Source organism: Oncorhynchus nerka, linkage group LG10 (assembly GCF_034236695.1).
Source record: "Oncorhynchus nerka isolate Pitt River linkage group LG10, Oner_Uvic_2.0, whole genome shotgun sequence".
Taxonomy (NCBI): Eukaryota; Metazoa; Chordata; class Actinopteri; order Salmoniformes; family Salmonidae; genus Oncorhynchus; species Oncorhynchus nerka.
This window is the reverse complement of record NC_088405.1, coordinates 40,139,714-40,159,268: the sequence shown is the minus strand read 5'-3', so window position 1 is coordinate 40,159,268 and position 19,555 is coordinate 40,139,714.

Sequence of the window (19,555 nt, the reverse complement as noted above, 5' to 3'; positions counted from 1 at the left end):
GCCTAATCACCCAACATCAGTGCCTGACCTCCCAAATGCTCTTGTGGCTGAATGGAAACAAGTCCCCACAGCAAAGTTCTAGTGGAAAGCCTTCCCAGAAGAGTGGAGGCTGGTATAGCAGTAAAGGGCCCCCACTCCATATTAGTGCCCATGATTTTGGAATGAGATGTTTGACGAGCAGGTGTCCACATACTTCTGGCCATCTAGTGTACACATACCCATCATCGATTCTAAAATGTTTACTCTATTACCTAATATTGGATGTTTCCACAATTAAAATTCTAGAGCTATACGAGACTGATACATATGATTGAATTATCTAAATATGAAATAATGTTGGTGCCCCCAGGCATGGAATCACTCTGCACTTCTCTTTTCTCTTTAATTCGTAAAACTCTAAGCCGTTCTAAGCTGACATATGGAATTGTTTTAAGATGGTCATACTATTGATAATTGTATTTGATAAAATATTGAATTTGGCCTTTACTACTATAGCCCAGAGAAACACATTGAATAACACATTCATAAATGGCAAAAAAAACTGCAAAGAATATTATCATAAGAAAGTTTTTTTTTAAAGGTTTTTAAGAAAGGTTCATGCTCTACAACATCCGCAGAGTACGACCCTGCCTCACACAGGAAGCAGCGCAGGTCCTAATCCAGGCACTTGTCATCTCCCGTCTGGATTACTGCAACTCGCTGTTGGCTGGGCTCCCTGCCTGTGCCATTAAACCCCTACAACTCATCCAGAACGCCGCAGCCCGTCTGGTGTTCAACCTTCCCAAGTTCTCTCACGTCACCCCGCTCCTCCGCTCTCTCCACTGGCTTCCAGTTGAAGCTCGCATCCGCTACAAGACCATGGTGCTTGCCTACGGAGCTGTGAGGGGAACGGCACCTCAGTACCTCCAGGCTCTGATCAGGCCCTACACCCAAACAAGGGCACTGCGTTCATCCACCTCTGGCCTGCTCGCCTCCCTACCACTGAGGAAGTACAGTTCCTGCGCAGCCCAGTCAAAACTGTTCGCTGCTCTGGCCCCCCAATGGTGGAACAAACTCCCTCACGACGCCAGGACAGCGGAGTCACCACCTTCCGGAGACACCTGAAACCCCACCTCTTTCAGGAATACCTAGGATAGGATAAAGTAATCCTTCTCACCCCCCTTAAAATATTTAGATGCACTATTGTAAAGTGGCTGTTCCACTGGATGTCTTAAGGTGAACGCACCAATTTGTAAGTCGCTCTGGATAAGAGCGTCTGCTAAATGACTTAAATGTAAATGTAATGTAAGTGTTTGTCCTATATCTAGGAGATATAAGAAATACTTAATACTTAATACTTCCATTTTTCTTTTACCGGTACCAGTTACCTTCAAATGAGTCCCGTGACACTTGTGGGGTCATTGTGTTTGTGAGAATCTCCCCTTTTCACTATTGGGTCACATTAGTTTGTAGCACAAACGGTTCGGATGCTACAAACAGAAGTTGGCACATCGACTGAATCCGCTTCAGACTTCAGTCTCCTGACACTTGTGGGGGTTGTAGAGCAAAAACGAAGACCATCATCGTGTTCATGATAATAGTTGTGGAGGTCGAACCTTTCGGACGCCACAGACGTGTTCGTGCGCAGACCGATTTTCAAGATTTCTCATGGTCTGACAAACCCCAAAATCGCTTTAGCTCTGCCACCTTTCACCTCAGATGTGCGACATCGGCGGATGCGGTGGAATGAGACGGATCCGATGCAACAACAACAACAACAACAACACAACCCAGATATCACTAGTTTAAACTGACGGATTTTGATGGGGATTTTGTATCATGTTACATAGATTGACGCAACGGTGCGTTAATCGACTCGAGGGGCTTAATAGCAGATTGCATTTGTTTTTGTCTTTGATCCCCTTCTGTTTGTCTTTTTAATAGTTCTAAGAAACGCTCACCTCTGACTCCTGCAACTCTCTCTGAAGTCTGGTGATCCATGACCTGTCTCCAAGTTCAATTTCCTGTGGAAATATCCTTATTTCTTTTAACTCTGCCATGAGCATGACTGTATCTTTATCTTTTGTTTGGACTCCCTCAAAACCACTGTCTATTAATAAGTGGCTCAAGTCAAATCCCTGCAGCCTGAGATTAATAAGAGCATATTCTGCTCCTATATTTTAACCTTGTTATCCAATATCCTGTATTTTATTCCTCAGTGAGTGTTCAGCGCATGGCTTTTGACCTTACCAGAGAACCTGACTCAGTTCAGAGCAGGGGCTGCACTGCAGTATTTCAGAATGGCAAGTTCATTGTTCTTCTGGACCATTGTTCTGTCAATTCTATGCTCACTTTGTACACACTAGCGTTACAGTATATGAATCAATACTAGACGTTGTCGCTGCTTTCCATTTATCTTGTCCCTTCCACTGTTTTGATCTCAACCCTACTATATATGATATGCAGTAAACTGACCTTGCAGTGTCGCGTTTCTATTTTTTTTTTTTTTTATGTTTACCAGTCAAGTCAGTTAAGAACAAATTCTTATTTTCAATGACGGGATAGGAACAGTGGGTTAACTTCCTTGTTCAGGGGCAGAACGACAGATTTTTACCTTGTCAGCTCGGGGATTCAATCTTGCAACCTTCAGGTTACTAGTCCAACGCTCTAACCACTAGGCTACCTACCACCTGCCACTATTGAGAGGAGAAATAATCTAAAGGTTGAATGTTTGAGATTTGGAATACTTGTTTCATGTACTGCAACGCTAGTACTGCAACGCTAGTACTGCAACGCTAGTACTGCAACGCTAGTGAAATGTGTTATTCAGCTCAGTTTTTCCAGCAGACGGAAACTTGGAAATCGCATAATTCATAATTTGACAAAATAGTAGAAAAGTTAAGCATATGTATGACTCATAGAATTATAACCCAGGCCACTGTCATTCTCAACAAATGTAGAGCAATGTCTGCATGTTCACTATTACTAGAATTTCCCTGGGATATGTTCTCATCTCAAAGATATGATTGGGAATTGAAGTGATATCTTGAAATATCCTGAAATGAATGAACTTTTTCAGAAATGTGCCATAATGGGTTGGGGATTTCTGTCCGAAAAACACTTCTTAGAGTAGAGTGAGATATCCTTTCAAAAAGGTGGAGTACGACTATGCCGACTTCATTTGACTTACACCGGGACATAAGAGAACAATATTGCAATGCATGGCGTGGAGACATGGATGGAGCCACAGAGGCACAATGGGCCAGACCAGGACTGTACATCTCACATTACAGGAAGACTCTCATGTTACCAGCTCACTCACTGTACTTCCCCATCCTTGGAGACATCTCCCACATATCTGCATTAGTAATAAGGGAGTTTTTCAGGAGTTTTTAGGGCAGAGGGAAACCAGAAACAAGTTGCAACCTAAGTATGATGAGTGCAATCTTGAAATGCAAAACTGAAATAGGAAGGGGTGGTATAGCCTAGTAGCTAAAATGTTATTTGGATGATAGCCTGCATAAGAAAGGGACTGTGTTTCGTTTCTCATTGAGAGTCAGCAGCAGGGCTCATTGTGATAAGGAAATACGTCTAATGTTACCTGATCTGGTATAATGTGGACCAATTACCACTCCATTGCACTTCATTACAGGACTGTAATAGGGCCGGGGTCAGCGCTCCATTTGGAGTGGCCGGAGCGAAATTGAGTCGTCATTGATAATATGATAAAAAGTGACAGTGAGAGGCCCCTCCAACAAATTATTGAAATGTACAGTTGGTAGGGGAAACACTATAACCTCATTTGGTAAGCAGCTAGCCAGCACTTGTGGAAAGCAGTCCCTCAGACACAATGAGACACTAATGGAAAGAAATCTAAAACGATCTGAGAATGGTTTTAGGCACTGCATATGGAGTCTTATATCTAATAAAAAAATATATTCAGGTAATTGTACTTACACACTCACATTAGGCCACACATTAGGCCACACAGATACATCTTCAGAAATGAACTTCTGTCTTTGAGATCTGTTTTGCCGTCAGAGGTTGCTGTACAAAATATGATAACATATTTAAAATTATTTTAATTGGTAGTTAAATTTGGATGATCACACTGTATGTTTCTGTGCCTACTGACAAACTTTTCAACGAGTCGAGGACAGAAAATTGTTTTCCAAGTTTGAGATCAGTATTGCACTTCTTTAACCCAATCAGGGTGGGAGAGAGGAAATTAGGATTTCCAATATGGTCTCATTAGAAAATGTAAAAATAGTGATATTTAATCATTGTATCATTGCTGTGTGCTTAGGGTCATTGTCCTGTTGGAAGGAGCACCTTCACCTCAGTCTCATTTTGTACATTAAAATAACATCAAATGTATCAGTAATACAGTGTAGACATTGTTAATGACTATTGTAGCTGGAAAAGAAGCAATAAAACTGTCCTTCTGTAGACTAGTTGAGTATCTGGAGCATCAGCATTTGTGGGTTCGATTACAGGCTCAAAATGGCCAGAAACAAAGACCTTTCTTCTGAAACTTGTCAGTCTATTCTTGTTCTGAGAAATGAAGGCTATTCCATGCGAGAAATTGCCAAGAAACTGAAGATCTCATACAATGCTTGGTACTACTCCCTTCACAGAGCAGCGCAAAATGGCTCTAACCAGAATAGAAAGAGGAGTGGGAGGCCCCTGTGCACAACTGAGCAAGAGGACAAATACATTAGAGTGTCTAGTTTGAGAAACAGACGCGTCACAAGCCCTCAACCAGCAGCTTCATTAAATAATACCCACAAAACACCAGTCTCAACGTCAACAGTGAAGACGTCCGGGATGAGCCTGTAATCAAACCCACAAATGCTGATGCTCCAGATACTCAATTCGTTTAAAGAAGGCCAATTTTATTGCTTCTTTAATTAGTACAACAGTTTTCAGCTGTGCTAACATAATTGCAAAAGGGTTTTTTAATGATCAATTAGCCTTTTAAAATGGTAAACTTGGATTAGCTAACACAACGTGCCATTGGAACACAGGAGTGATGGTTGCTGATAATGGGCCTCTCTACGCCTACGTAGATATTCCATTAAAAATCATCCGTTTTCAGTTACAATAGTAATTTACAACATTAACAAATGTCTACACTGTATTTCTGATCAATGTGATGTTCTTTTAATGGACAAAACATTTGCTTTTCTTTCAAAAACAAGGAAATGTCCAAGTGAAAGTATAAGCAAGGTGTCAGAAGCGTTCCACAGGGATGCGGGTCCATGTTGACTCCAATGCTTCCCACAGTTGTGTCAAGTTGGCTGCATGTCCTTCGGGTGGTGGACTATTCTTGATACACATGCAAACTGCTGAGCGTGAAAAACCCATTAGCGTTGCTCCTACCATACCCCGGACATCTTTTGTCTTGCCCATTCACCCTCTGAATGGCACACAAACACAATCCATGCCTCAGTTGTCTCAAGGCTTAAAAGTTATTCTTTAACCTGTCTCCTCCCCTCATCTACGTGGATTTGGATTTACAAGTGACATCAATAAGGGATCATAGCTTTCACCTGGATTCACCTGGTCAGTCTACGTCATGGAAAGGGTAAGTGTTCATAATGTTTTGTACACTCAGTGTATGTCACTCCTATATTCCCCCAGTGTTTTCATGCGTCTATGTCATGGAAAGGGCAGGTGTTCATAATGTTTTGTACACTCAGTGTATGTCACTCCTATATTCCCCCAGTGTTTTCATGCGTCTATGTCATGGAAAGGGCAGGTGTTCATAATGTTTTGTACACTCAGTGTATGTCACTCCTATATTCCCCCAGTGTTTTCATGCGTCTATGTCATGGAAAGGGCAGGTGTTCATAATGTTTTGTACACTCAGTGTATGTCACTCCTATATTCCCCCAGTGTTTTCATGCGTCTATGTCATGGAAAGGGCAGGTGTTCATAATGTTTTGTACACTCAGTGTATGTCACTCCTATATTCCCCCAGTGTTTTCATGCGTCTATGTCATGGAAAGGGCAGGTGTTCATAATGTTTTGTACACTCAGTGTATGTCACTCCTTTATTCCCCCAGTGTTTTCATGCGTCTATGTCATGGAAAGGGCAGGTGTTCATAATGTTTTGTACACTCAGTGTATGTCACTCCTATATTCCCCCAGTGTTTTCATGCGTCTATGTCATGGAAAGGGCAGGTGTTCATAATGTTTTGTACACTCAGTGTATGTCACTCCTATATTCCCCCAGTGTTTTCATGCGTCTATGTCATGGAAAGGGCAGGTGTTCATAATGTTTTGTACACTCAGTGTATGTCACTCCTTTATTCCCCCAGTGTTTTCATGCGTATAGGTAGATTATACCGTATGTTCTGCTGGAGTACCTGAGCAAAGTTTTGTTTCCCTTGATTAAAACTGCTCCATTTGTAGCCCAGAAATAAATCAAATGTACCTCCGTCAGACCTTCTGTTTACGTGAACTGGAACTATTCTGAAATGTTATTATAAACTTAAATGGAGTTTAGGTCGAGAATAACCACACACGGGAAATGATGAGCAAACAGCAGGATAAGATTCCAATTATTATTTAAACAAACATTGCATTGTCTAGCACGGAGGATAGCATTGACATTTCCCTCAGCGGGGACATTTTATTGAGAGGCTTACTCACAAGAGACCACAACAAATCCTATTCATGGACTTTTAGACATTAGGTAGTCATTGGCAGAGTCATACGAAGATAAGTGTGCCACTGAAGGGTCCTATTTCAATTTGTCATTGTCAAAATACACGGGGGTGGTTCCTAAACTGTTGTCGTTCGGCTGTTGTCGTCGTTTTACAGTTTTAGCCAAGTCATTTTGCGCTATTATAATTAGTTAGACTTCAAAAGTCTTCCTTAAAGGCACAGTTCACTTTTCAGTTCAAGTTTTAGTATCTCTGTGCCTTTCCTACACTGATTTGGCTAGCCAGGAGATTCTGGATGTTTCTTAGTAATAACCTGCAAACTAACTAGAAAACAGTTTGGAGGAAATGAATACACCCCTAGGTAAATTAAAAAATAAACTCAAACCTAAAGAAAAGTAAACTATCAATTCTACTACCTTTCGTACATAAACAAATGTGTGGTGGCTGCTATTGACAGTAATTTATGACACATTTTTACTGCTAATATTGTACGTTTTGGTCTTGTAACAGCAGAAAAATAAAGACTATGAAAACGTTTACCATTTTTATATTTTCCACCACTTCCTACAGGTTTGAGCTGCTGCATGCTACTGTCAGTAACATTGATAATGCAATGAAGTTGTGAAGAGATTACCACTGAGAAAAAATATATATTATTTGTGAACCATTAAAAAGGACCAGTTAGCCTAATCTGGAGTATCTAAATAGGCAATATACTGAATGCATGCTCCGTTGATCAAAACTGTTGTGGAACAACTTATCGGGCCACCATCTTAAACTACTATTTAAAGATCATTTCGCTTTCATCTACTGTTTCTGCTCTGCTGGAATCACTTGGACATGATAAGACAGCCAATTTGGATGTCAGCCTTGGCCTACACTAATCATGCTGTCCAGCAGATTATTCCTGCTTTATTTATTTATATTGGGCACGGTGCTTCTCTAGTTGGAGATAATTGTTTCATTTTGAATAGAACGTTAGGTAGGGTGGCCTCATTGTAAAGGTAACAGTGTTTATGTTGTTCGTGCCCATCTCGTATAGAAAGACGGTAGGACTACCTGTCCACGGTAATTCTGGATTAATGCTACATAATATTCTGCATTATGTGCTGACGTTTTGTGCAATCCTTGACAATGTGGAACATCAGAGGTATATTTTTATAAATAGGGTATATAGTGAACAGATGTTTAGCAAGGTACCACCCATGTCAGGTGTATGATTAAATGCATTAGAGTTTGAACTCGTGGCCAATGAAGTGGAACTATATACGGCCTTGTTTTTTTTTGCTCAATCCAGTATCTAATTAAATGATGTCAAGGAGTAACAGATTGACATGTGACAATGTAAAAATAGCAAACTGCACCACAGAGGTGAGAAAATAAAACCGTCTATGGCATGCGGTATGCTTTTCACCCATTGATTATCCCCACTGTCATATGGAATATGTTGTAGTTGTCAGCAACGTTTGTTGGTGTTGAATAATAGTTGTGTAAATGTTGTGTACTGTAGACATCTCATGAAACAGAATCTCAGCTCTCAATTCTGGATAATAGGTAGAAAACATAAGATTTTACATACATAAGCAGTTAAAAAAAAAACACATGGTCAAACAGCAAACTCAAACTATCCAATTGCACATAAGGTGAAGTCCTAAAGTCACTTCAATGTTTCACATGGGTAGTCATGGGTTAAATGATCTTGCCACATACAGTAAAATATAGTCTATCATGCTTTGCATTCACACAAAGTCTAGATACATAAACATTTGCCAAAAAGAGTTTTGATGGTTTTCACAGTGGCAAAAAATGATTCATAATTCATTCTGTATTTCTCGATTAAGTAGCACACTAGTGCACTACCTGGTTGGTTCACCAGAGGTCAGAGCTCCACTGCAAATACATTTGCAACTGTTCTCATCGATGCAAGAAATGTATTGTGTGCAGCTCTCTGTCTATACCTAAAGGCCAATGCTTGAACAAGTGTATATTGAAATAAGTTGGCATAAAACGTCATTACAAATCCAATTAAGGATGTGAATAATCGAGATGAGCCATGTGACAATTCTGTATGTATAGTTTAAACATATATATACATATCTATATATATATATTTTTTAAATTATGTTTAGTTGATATTCTATGCATCATATTACTTTTGCAATTGTGCTAGTGTATGGTAAATAGCAATCTTGAGGTGAGAGAAGAAAGCAGAGTTTGTGGAAGAACAAATGAAAGAGAAATGTGGCTTCCAAACTTGTGTCATGGTACTGTAACTACTTTATAGAGAGTCAGGGTTTCGAATCCATCAGGAGTCAATGTGTCACACAAAACATTATTCCACACCCAATTTACTGGGAAACATTTAGTCTCCATTTGCTGTTGATAATAAATCTCATGGACTTGATCGGTCAACTCATTGACTCCTTCCACTCCTACGTCATTGACAACATTGAAATACATTAAGGATTAAGAGGTAAATCAACACACACACAAGCTCTGTGAGGGCAGGTACATCAACTGATACCTACACTCTGTGGACTCTCTGATGCCTGCACACAAGGGCATCTCTTAAGCCTTGTTGTAATTGCAGCTCAATACTCTTTGTAGCACTGGTTGATAGGCTGTACTCAGAGAGCTCCTATCTCCATGGTGAACCATACGGGTCGTTACCAACTAGACCATGGAAGGTCACCTCTCTGTATAATAACATTGGTTAATCGAGGACCAACCCTTGTGTCTAATGCTATATGTATGTGCTGCGTTGTTGCTCACGCTGTATCTGACTGCACAATAGTTTAAGATATCGAAAAACAGTACGTTTCTGATGTAAGTAAGTTTCTACAAATCTCGGATCATGTGTCCATTGTCTTTCATCTTTCCCCATAGTTGTTCTCCGTACGGGATCATTTCTATCCAGATAGACAATGTATCTGATCATGTGTCCATTGTCTTTCCTCTTTCCACATAATTGTCATCTGTAATGCAACCTTTAGATCCAAATAGACAAAGATAATGCTAATATGTTAGAAATGAATGTCCCCCGACTAGATCTGCCTTACTTGCCCTTCACTACAACTACTCTCCGTTTCCATTTTGGTCAGAAAGTAGATCTCTAACTTTCAGCAAATGACACGGAACAAGAGGAGGCGAGACTGCCGAGCAGACAGACGAGCGTTCCACTCTCGAGCTCTTAACAAGCATAGTAATACATCAGTCAAAAGCAATAATTTTACAATTAATGAAATTCCAATTTGCCTTCAGTGCATTTCACATTGACATTTTCCACAAGGCAACAGTGCTTTGATAAAGTTTTTAAAATGCAAAAAAACGCATCTAAGCGGCTAAAGACCAGCCCGGGTGTCAACGTGCCTGCCAGAGGACTATGGTACTTAATTTTTATCGCCGTATGCCCGGGGCAATGGAAGCCTGAATGTTAACATTGGCTTCATTTTCATTATCACCATATGATTATGGATTTTTACTGCATTTAGCTGATAATACAACTAGGAGCTCACCTTAAAAGAAGTTGCTGGGAGGTTTCATTTCTGCCCAAATGAAATTTTCATTTGACAAACAAGTATAATTAGGCTGCACTTCTTGTTCAGTGTCAGTCTGTTTTCTGATTGAACTTAGACCAATTTGCTGCCACTAAATGAGTTTGAATAATTTCCATTCGGAATGTCTCGAGGACATTAGCTTTGGGAGAGCTAAGTGGCAGCATGCTTTTTGAAGTTGCTGATTATTTGATGCCATCCCCTCTCTACCTATATGCGTTTCCCAGCTTACTTCAAAGTTAACAAGTAAAAAAATATATATAAAAAAAATGACATACCTTGGAGTACAATGGGAACTTAAAAGTGTTTTGGCCAGGTCTGGGAGGCAAAGAGAAAATGACTTTAATATGTGTGTAATACACTTCGTTGGCTTCCAAGCTCTTTCCTTTTTCACTTTCTTTCTTTCATGCAACCAGTTTGATTTGTATTGAATGAGTGGATTTGTTTCTGTCGAAACTGTACTCCTAAAAACTATTAAAACAGTATCAGTTTCAATTAAGAAGTATTACCTGCTAATTACACATTAATTGTGAACCCGTGCACCACGAGAACTGACGCAAATTCTGAGTCTTTTACTGAGAAAGTAGCATTCGAAATGGATTAATAATTCAGCCATGCCATTCCCAAATATGCCCCTGAACAAGGCAGTTAACCCACTGTTCCTAGGCCGTCATTGAAAATAAGAATTTGTTCTTAACTGACTTGCCTACTTAAATAAAGGTAAAAAAATATATATATATATAAAAATTGATTTTTTTGTGGAAAAAAACGGTAACACTTTGAATGGTAGGCTAGCCTACATAAGGACTTCATGACCATACATACCACATTCATAAGCAGCAGTTCATAATTGTAGCAATTTGATAAGGTCCATTACTGTGATATAACCAATACATTAGCTGCTGACATAAGAATGATTCACTTCTTATGAATGGGTTATGTATGGATTATGAATGTGTTAGAAAGTCTTAATGGAGATACTCTCCATCATATTCAGTTATGCAGGGACACGTTTTTATCCCTTCTCTGCTTATTTCAAATCCCCTGTGTCTTACCTCTGAAACCTGTATAAAACCCTAAATAGCATGCTATGGCATTGTGCTCCTCCATCAGTTATCAGTGGCCATTCTGCCCTATTGACCTCATCTGTTATTGATCTATGGTCAACCATTTTCAAGAACACATGTGATTCGCCTAGTGGTTAGACAGTTGGGCCAGTAACCGAAAGGTTATTCGTGACCGTTGGACTCGTAACCTTTGTCAGCTCGTAAGATTGAATCCCCGAGCTGACAAGGTAACAATCTGTCATTCTGCCCCTGAGCAAGGCAGTTAACCCACTGTTCCACGGACATCGAAGACGTGGATGTTGATTAAGGCAGCCCCCCGCACCACTCTGATTCAGAGGGGTTGGGTTAAGTGCGGAAGACACATTTCAGTTGAAGGCATTCAGTTGTACAACTGACTAGGTATCTTCCTTCCTCTATTATCACATCCTTCTAGTTTAGACATCCATAATTAGCATCAGCTAATAGCCTTAGCCTCTCATCCCAAGAATAAGTTGTAGTTTTGCTGTAAGTGAATTAAGACACATTATTGTGAAGTCACAAAACCAAGCCTTTCTTTAGAATCCAGAATGTGAAGAATTGCATCACAGTATGTCTTCACCGATACCCAGTGCTTCCCCTTTCATTTGGGGTCTGTTTGTTGTCAGTCTTGTAGGTAATCATTCAACAACACTCAACCTCTCACCCTCATACGGTGCTTATTTTAGTCTAATACTATAATGTAAATATATTAGGGAAGAAATAGTGTTGCAGATTACCTCCTATCAATGTGGCACTAAGCTCTTGGCTCAGCTCCACACGACGAGGAACTGTTGAAAAGCAGGTCACTGTGGACGAGAGAGAAAAGTGGGGTTATTTGTGTGTTTTTCTCTAAATGGATTTGCTGTTGACCTCAAATGTGAGTTACAGCTATTTCAGTAAGAGTAATCCATTCATTCCCTCAGAATTTGAACACTAACGCAAGGGAAGTGAAAGAGGGGAACAGCGAGAGTGAACAGGGGAGAGGGAGAGAGTGAAAGAAGGGACCACAAAAAACAGCAGCAGGGTGTGTGGGATGGATGAAAGGCACAGAGGCTTTTTGACAATGTGATTACTAAGTAATGGGCTACTGAAACATACTGGTATTGTAGAGAAACGGTAATTAAATTAAGTAAATGTACTCAGAAAAGGTTGACCGGACCCTCTTTAAACAAACAACTTACAAGGCTTAGAGTCTTCATAAGCACAACATAGATGCTTCACACAGGGCATACAGATCTGATACGTCTCTAAATGTGTCATTATCTCTTTGTCCCGCTTTGTATGTCACAACATTTACTGAACCATGAATTATGTATAAACCATCTATATAGGCTTCATAAAGGGTTTATTGAGACTTAATTTTCACTTTTCATTAAATAACCATTTTAAACCATTTTAAACATTTTAAATCATAACCCTCTACATTACTCTATCAGTCCACTTTGGGTAGGTATTTATGACTTTACACAAGTGGAACAAAGCTTGTTTTCCCGTCCCCAACCCAGGCAAACACTCCCCTATTGGTGCCATGACATGTGGAAGCAACATTAACCCCCCCCCCAAACACCCTACACCCTGCTTGGTCTCTAATGCAAGCTCTCTGTAAACAGAAGGGCATTACTGACATACTTCCTTATTGGGAGAGTTGGGCATAAAGACTTTTGGTTTACACAGGGTTACATGTATTGAATAAACCTAACTACAGTAGGCATGTCAGACACTAATAAAACCTGGTACTTAAACAGTTGTCTTCTGTTTAGAAGTCTCTCACTCAATATATAGATCAAGATACACTAAAGAGGGAATGCCAATTGAAATTGGTTTGCATCTCTTCTTGGCTGGCTTTTGTCAACGTTCTCAAGGCAATGAGACACAAACGCCATGTAGCACATTTTAAGAAAATGAATAGCAATATTCATAAATACTGTAGCCTACTTTTGTCATGGGTGCACTCAATTAGTATCCTCGTGAAATATGCCTAGGGTACAAACGGGTAAGAAAAAAACATCGATTGATTTCCAAAGTTGCCCTTTCTCTGTTCAATAAATGTAAACGCATGGAAGCACTCAAAACCAATAGAGATTTTACAAACCCGTCGCTTTGTGCCGTGGACGTGGAGGCCATGAGGAAATACTTTTCTTTTGAAAAGCAATAGAAGGACCTTATGGTGGGAAATGAGCAGCTCATGGGGATGGATATAAAAACAAACAACTCTACCCAGCAGGACATTCAGTTAGGCTATAACAGCTCTGTTCGTCTGAGTTCAAAGCAGGAAACGTTGCAGAGTAATGTTCCAGACAGTGAAAAGTTTATGATTTATGGAATATCTGAAATGAGAATGAACGAATAGCATATCGCAATTTTCAGTACAGTTCACATTCAGAAAATGTTTGAACTAATTAAAGCAAGTTAGATATGCTTGGTAGGCTCCCTTGGTAGGGATCTCAAAAGATCAAATATCTGCTAAACCACTCAACAAACAAAAGCTAAGTCATAAATCCAAAATCTGATTTGGGGTATCTACAGTCCACAGTGTACGCATCCCCATCCAAAACAGAGCTTCTTTGTGCTGGCAGTGACAACACTCTATGCGTCGCTCAACTTGGCAATGGTTTCCAATGCTGTAAAAACGTTCAACCAACGTGGAATAGACGTTGAATTTGACATCTGTGCCCAGTGGGTTACTCATCTGGTTGGCCTAGCAAGTGAATACTTGAGTAAGTGAGTACAAACAATGGTCTACATACGAAGCAATTCCACCATTAATCAAATCAAATTGTATTGGACACATACACATGGTTAGCAGATGTTAATGCGAGTGTAGCGAAATGCTTGTGCTTCTAGTTCCGACAGTGCAGTAATACCTAACAAGTAATCTAACAATTCTACAACAAATACCGAATACACACAAATCTAAGTAAAGGGATAGAATAAAGAGTATGTACATATAGATATAAGGATGAGCGATGATCGAGCGGAATAGGCAAGACGCAATAGATGGTATAGGATACAGTATATACACATGAGATGAGTAATGCAAGATATGTAAACATCATTAAAGTGGCATTATTAAAGTGGCCAATGATTTCAAGTCTGTATGTAGGTTGCAGCCTCTCTGTGTTAGTGATGTCTGTTTAACAGTCTAATGGCCTTGAGATAGAAACTGTTTTCCAGCTTTGATGCACCTGTACTGACCTCGCTTTCTGGATGGTAGCGGGGTAAACAGGCAGTGGCTCGGGTGGTTGTTGTCCTTGATGATCTTTTTGGCCTTCCTGTGACATTGGGTGCTGTAGGTGTCCTGTAGGGCAGGTAGTTTGCCCCTGGTGATGCGTTGTGCAGACCACACCACCCTCTGGAGAGTCTTGCGGTTGTGGGCGGTGCAGTTGCCACACCAGGCTGTGATACAGCCCGAAAGGATGCTCTCAATTGTGCATCTGTAAAAGTTGGTGAGAGTTTTAGGTGACAAGACACATTTCTTCAGCCTCCTGAGGTTGAAGAGGCACTGTTGCACCTTCTTCTCAACACTGTCTGTGTGGGTAGAACATTTCAGCTTGTCTGTGATGTGTACTCTGAGGAACTTCAAACTTTTCACCTTCTCTACTGCTGTCCCGTCGATGTGGATAGGGGGGTGCTCCCTCTGCTGTTTCCTGAAGTCCACTATCATCTCCTTTGTTTTGTTGATGTTGAGTGAGAGGTTGTTTTCCTGACACAACACTCCGAGTGCCCTCGTTGTTGGTAATCAAGCCCACTACTGTTGTGTTGTCTGCAAACTTGATGATTGAGTTGGAGGCGTGCATGGCCACGCAGTCATGGGTGAACAGGGAGTACAGGAGGGGGCTGAGCACACACTCTTGTGGGGCCCCAGTGTTGAGGATCAGCAAAGTGGAGATGTTGTGTCCTACCTTCACCAGCTGGGGGCGGCCCGTCAGGAAGTCCAGGACCCAATTGCACAGGGAGGGGTTGAGACCCAGGGCCTCAAGCTTAATGATGAGCTTGGAGGGTACTATGGTGTTGAATGCTGAGCTGAAATCGATGAACAGCATTCTTACATAGGTATTCCTCTTGTCCAGATGGGATAGGGCAGTGTGCAATGTGATGGCGATTTCATCGTCTGTGGACCTATTGGGGTGGTATGCAAAATGAAGTGGGTCTAGGGTGGCAGGTAAGGCGGAGGTGATATCATCCTAGTAAAATTAAATCAGCACTAAACAAACAAAATATCAACTAAATAACATTTTACTCTTTGAAATCCAGCAAAGGAGCATTAACTACAGAACAAAGGCCTGTAGTAATAACCACTTTTGTTGGTGAGGGACATGGGAATTAAGCTTTATGATGGTCATACCAGAAATAAAATATCTATAGGCCAACCAAGCACACTGAGTATACCAAACATTAGGAACACCTTCCTAATATTGAATTGCACCCCCCCCCTCCCCTTGATACAAACGGGAAACTGCTGTGCGTCAAAAAATTCAGCAGTGTTGCAGTTCTTGACACAAACCGGTCCGCCTGGCACCTACTACCATACTCCATTCAAAGGCACTTAAATCTTTTGTCTTACCCATTCACCCTCTGAACGGCACACATACACAATCCATGTCTCAGTTTTCTCAAGGCTTAAAAATCCTTCTTTAACCTGCCTCCTCCCCTTCATCTACACTGATTGAAGTGGATTTAACAAGTGGCATCAATAAGGGATCATAGCTTTCATCTGGAATCACCTGGTCAGTGTTCCTAATGTGTTGTACACTCAGTGTATATCTTGTTACCTACAGTACAACACATCCTTGCACCCGTGACCGTATATGCTAGTAAGTGATTGACAGGTGCCACATGCCAGGTACCTTGCTGCTTAGAGTGTTTGCTGATATCACTCTGAGCAACTGATCTGTGAAGGTACACACAAAGGCCCTCCTTCGGCAATGTACACAGAACACTTCTATTGGAGTACATAAAAAACGTCTCCCTGCCACATTAAACAGCGTGGAGGGGGAGGAGTGGGGATGCGGGAGTGGGGGACGGGAGACTGGGGGACTCAAACAAATGCTGGAGAGTGGCAAGTTTGCATCGCCCATACCAACAAGCTCCTATCTCATTAACAAACCGCTGAAATAAAAGAGTGCTTTTTTGGCTCACAGCTATAAAAAAAATTATCATAGTGATGATGTTCCTCGGCCGTCAACAGAGCTGCGATAACGTTGTTTGATGATGACTTTCCCATGAATGTTAAGCAGCCGCCACGGCGGAGGAAAGGAGCTTATCGGTGCCTAATGCCCATCTCTAATTCCTGCCCTTCTTGAACCAGCCATTTTCTAACAGCGTTAACTGTCAAATTTACATCCCGTCTTAATGCCACTAAAGAGTACGGGGGATGAAGAGTAAATGACAGCAGTGTAATGAGGAAGGCAAGGCATTCCTCTCCCTCTCTTCTTATTCAGGCAGGAGATTTTCACAATCTCTGTCTCCCTGTGCGATGACGGAGAGCTTTACCTGAGCACTTTGCTACAGGTGAGAAAAATTAGCAGAGGGATCTTTTAAACAAAAAAAGGAGAGGGAAAAATCCTTCAATGGATCACAAGCAACAACACACACAAAAAAAACCCACCTGAAAGTGTTCCCGACGACAAAACATTTGAAAACTACGATGCTACTTCTGAGGTTCTGTTTCCATTCAAAACGACAACAATGGATCTAACAGCTACAATATGAATCCCCAGTAGAGAAATAATTCATATTTTTCTGAACAAAGGATGTCGCTAACAATGTCGGGGATCAATTGTGGATCTGTTGTTGATCACTAAAGACATATAGTACACGTGTGTTACACATACTAATTGTCATGGGGAAATGTAGGATCCCTAGACTCTGACCAAAGGGGCCTTCTCTGAGTACAGAATGAATGGCTGCCTTTTGTGGGAGGGCTTCAAATGAAAAAAATAGAACATTTGAATTTATAAATCGGAAATGCTCAGGGAAAGGCATTTGAGGATGCTACTAATTATACCATACCATAGGGGTAATTCAGTAACAATTCAGTACCCCACTGGGCACAAACTGGTTGAATCCATTTCAAAATCATAAATAATGTCATGACATTGAATTAACGTGGAAACTGACTGGATTTGCAAAAGTCAACATGAAGTAACTTAAACCTAAATCCAATGACGTGGCTCCATTTGTTTTGTTGATTTCACATTGAATTAATGTTAGTTGACAACTCAATCCAATGTAAATCAAAACTAAGCGTATAACTGAAATATTTTCCCAGTACTTTTGAACATCAATACACTTCAGCAGGTTTTGCCATTTCAAGATGGACAGACCTGAGTGACATTCTGGCTCCCAACCCCATAAACTGTTTGTGATTTCCTAGTTTGAAACGAAGAGGACGCCTAGACTCAGAAGCATTATTGTCATAGCTGCTTTTTCCATCAGTAAGGCATTTGAATGACATGAACATTTCCACTGACCAAAATTAAAAAGATGCTATCAGTCAGCTGAGCATTTTTTATTTCCACTCTCTAAATTGACATTCCCTCCCACATTTTAGTCAATTAAAATGACTGTGGAGAGTAATTTTCAAACAGAATGTCATCTCAGACATTAAAATGAAATGAAAATGGATCAAGTTGTTGTACCAATACTTTCATTGGGAAAATAAATTAGGTTAAAATGAATAGGGTGAAGCCTTCGATGTACTATTTGGTGTAGACCGGGCAGGAGATATTTCATTATAACACTTATGCTATTTAGTAGAACATTGTAAATGTGTTTACTAATAATTGCCTTGTTTCCAGTTATCTATTGCAGGAATATAATCTCAGTACTGTGTGCTGTGATTTGGTGATCTATGTATGAGAATCACTATCAAGACTGATACCAACTTGTACTCTTTTCCCACTATGAATCCTAGCCAAGCTGTAAAAATCAGCCAGTTTGGTAAGGTTCAACTTAATTGTGTGAAAACATTCCAGTCATACTAGACATGTTTTGTTTTGTTAGTATTAAGACAAGGCCCAATTTGATTCTGGATATATTTCTGAAACACTTTCCGAACAGCAAACCAACTCTTTTTACACTGGTATGCCTTTATGAAGTCTTATAGTGACTTGTTGCACATACTGTATAATCAAATCAAATGTATCTATATAGCCCTTCGTACATCAGCTGATATCTCAAAGTGATGTACAGAAACCCAGCCTAAAACCCCAAACAGCAAGCAATGCAGGTGTAGAAGCACGGTGGCTAGGAAAAACTCCCTAGAAAGGCCAACACCTAGGAAGAAACCTAGAGAGGAACCAGGCTATGAGGGGTGGCCAGTCCTCTTCTGGCTGTGCCGGGTGGAGATTATAACAGAACATGCTTTGGTCAGCATGGTCAAATAATAATAATCACAGTAGTTGTCGAGGGTGCAGCAAGTCAGCACCTCAGGAGTAAATGTCAGTTGGCTTTTCATAGCCGATCATTAAGAGTATCTCTACCACTGCTGCTGTCTCTAGAGAGTTCAAAACAGCAGGTCTGGGACAGGGGGTCTGTCCGGTGAACAGGTCAGGATGCCATAGCCACATGCAGAACAGTTGAAACTGGAGCAGCAGCACGGCCAGGTGGACTGTGGACAGCAAGGAGTCATCATGCCAGGTAGTCCTGAGGCATGGTCCTAGGGCTGAGGTTCTCCGAGAGAAAGAGAGAAAGAGAGAATTTCAGAGAGCATACTTAAATTCACACAGGACACCGGATAAGACAGGAGAAGTACTCCAGATATAACAAACTGACCCTAGCCCCCCGACACATAAACTACTGCAGCATAAATACTGGAGGCTGAGACAGAAGGGGTCAGGAGACACTGTAATCCACTTTTGAAAGCAGTATTTTCCCCTGTCAGAAGTTTTACAGAAAAAAGACATGACAAACATAACCATTTCTGACGATTGGTACACAATGATGCCCTCCATGTGATGTGGACCAGTGACACAGTTCGATGCTAACCGTTTGGTGCTAAAGAGTAATAGCTTAATTGTTGGCAGTATATTTAAGTTTGACCAAACAATAGAGAGGGATACCTCTGTCATGGAGAAAAAAAGATTGTGGATAATATTTTCTGCTCACTAATTATATGATTTATAATTTATTACAATTATTTCATCAATTAGCCTTCACCGGGAGTGTGCCGGCCTCTCTGAGAAGCAAGGCTCCACTTAGTGCTCCTCTCATGCAAATGAGGCACGTTGAAAGTTTCCCCAATGCCTGCATGTAATTTAAGATG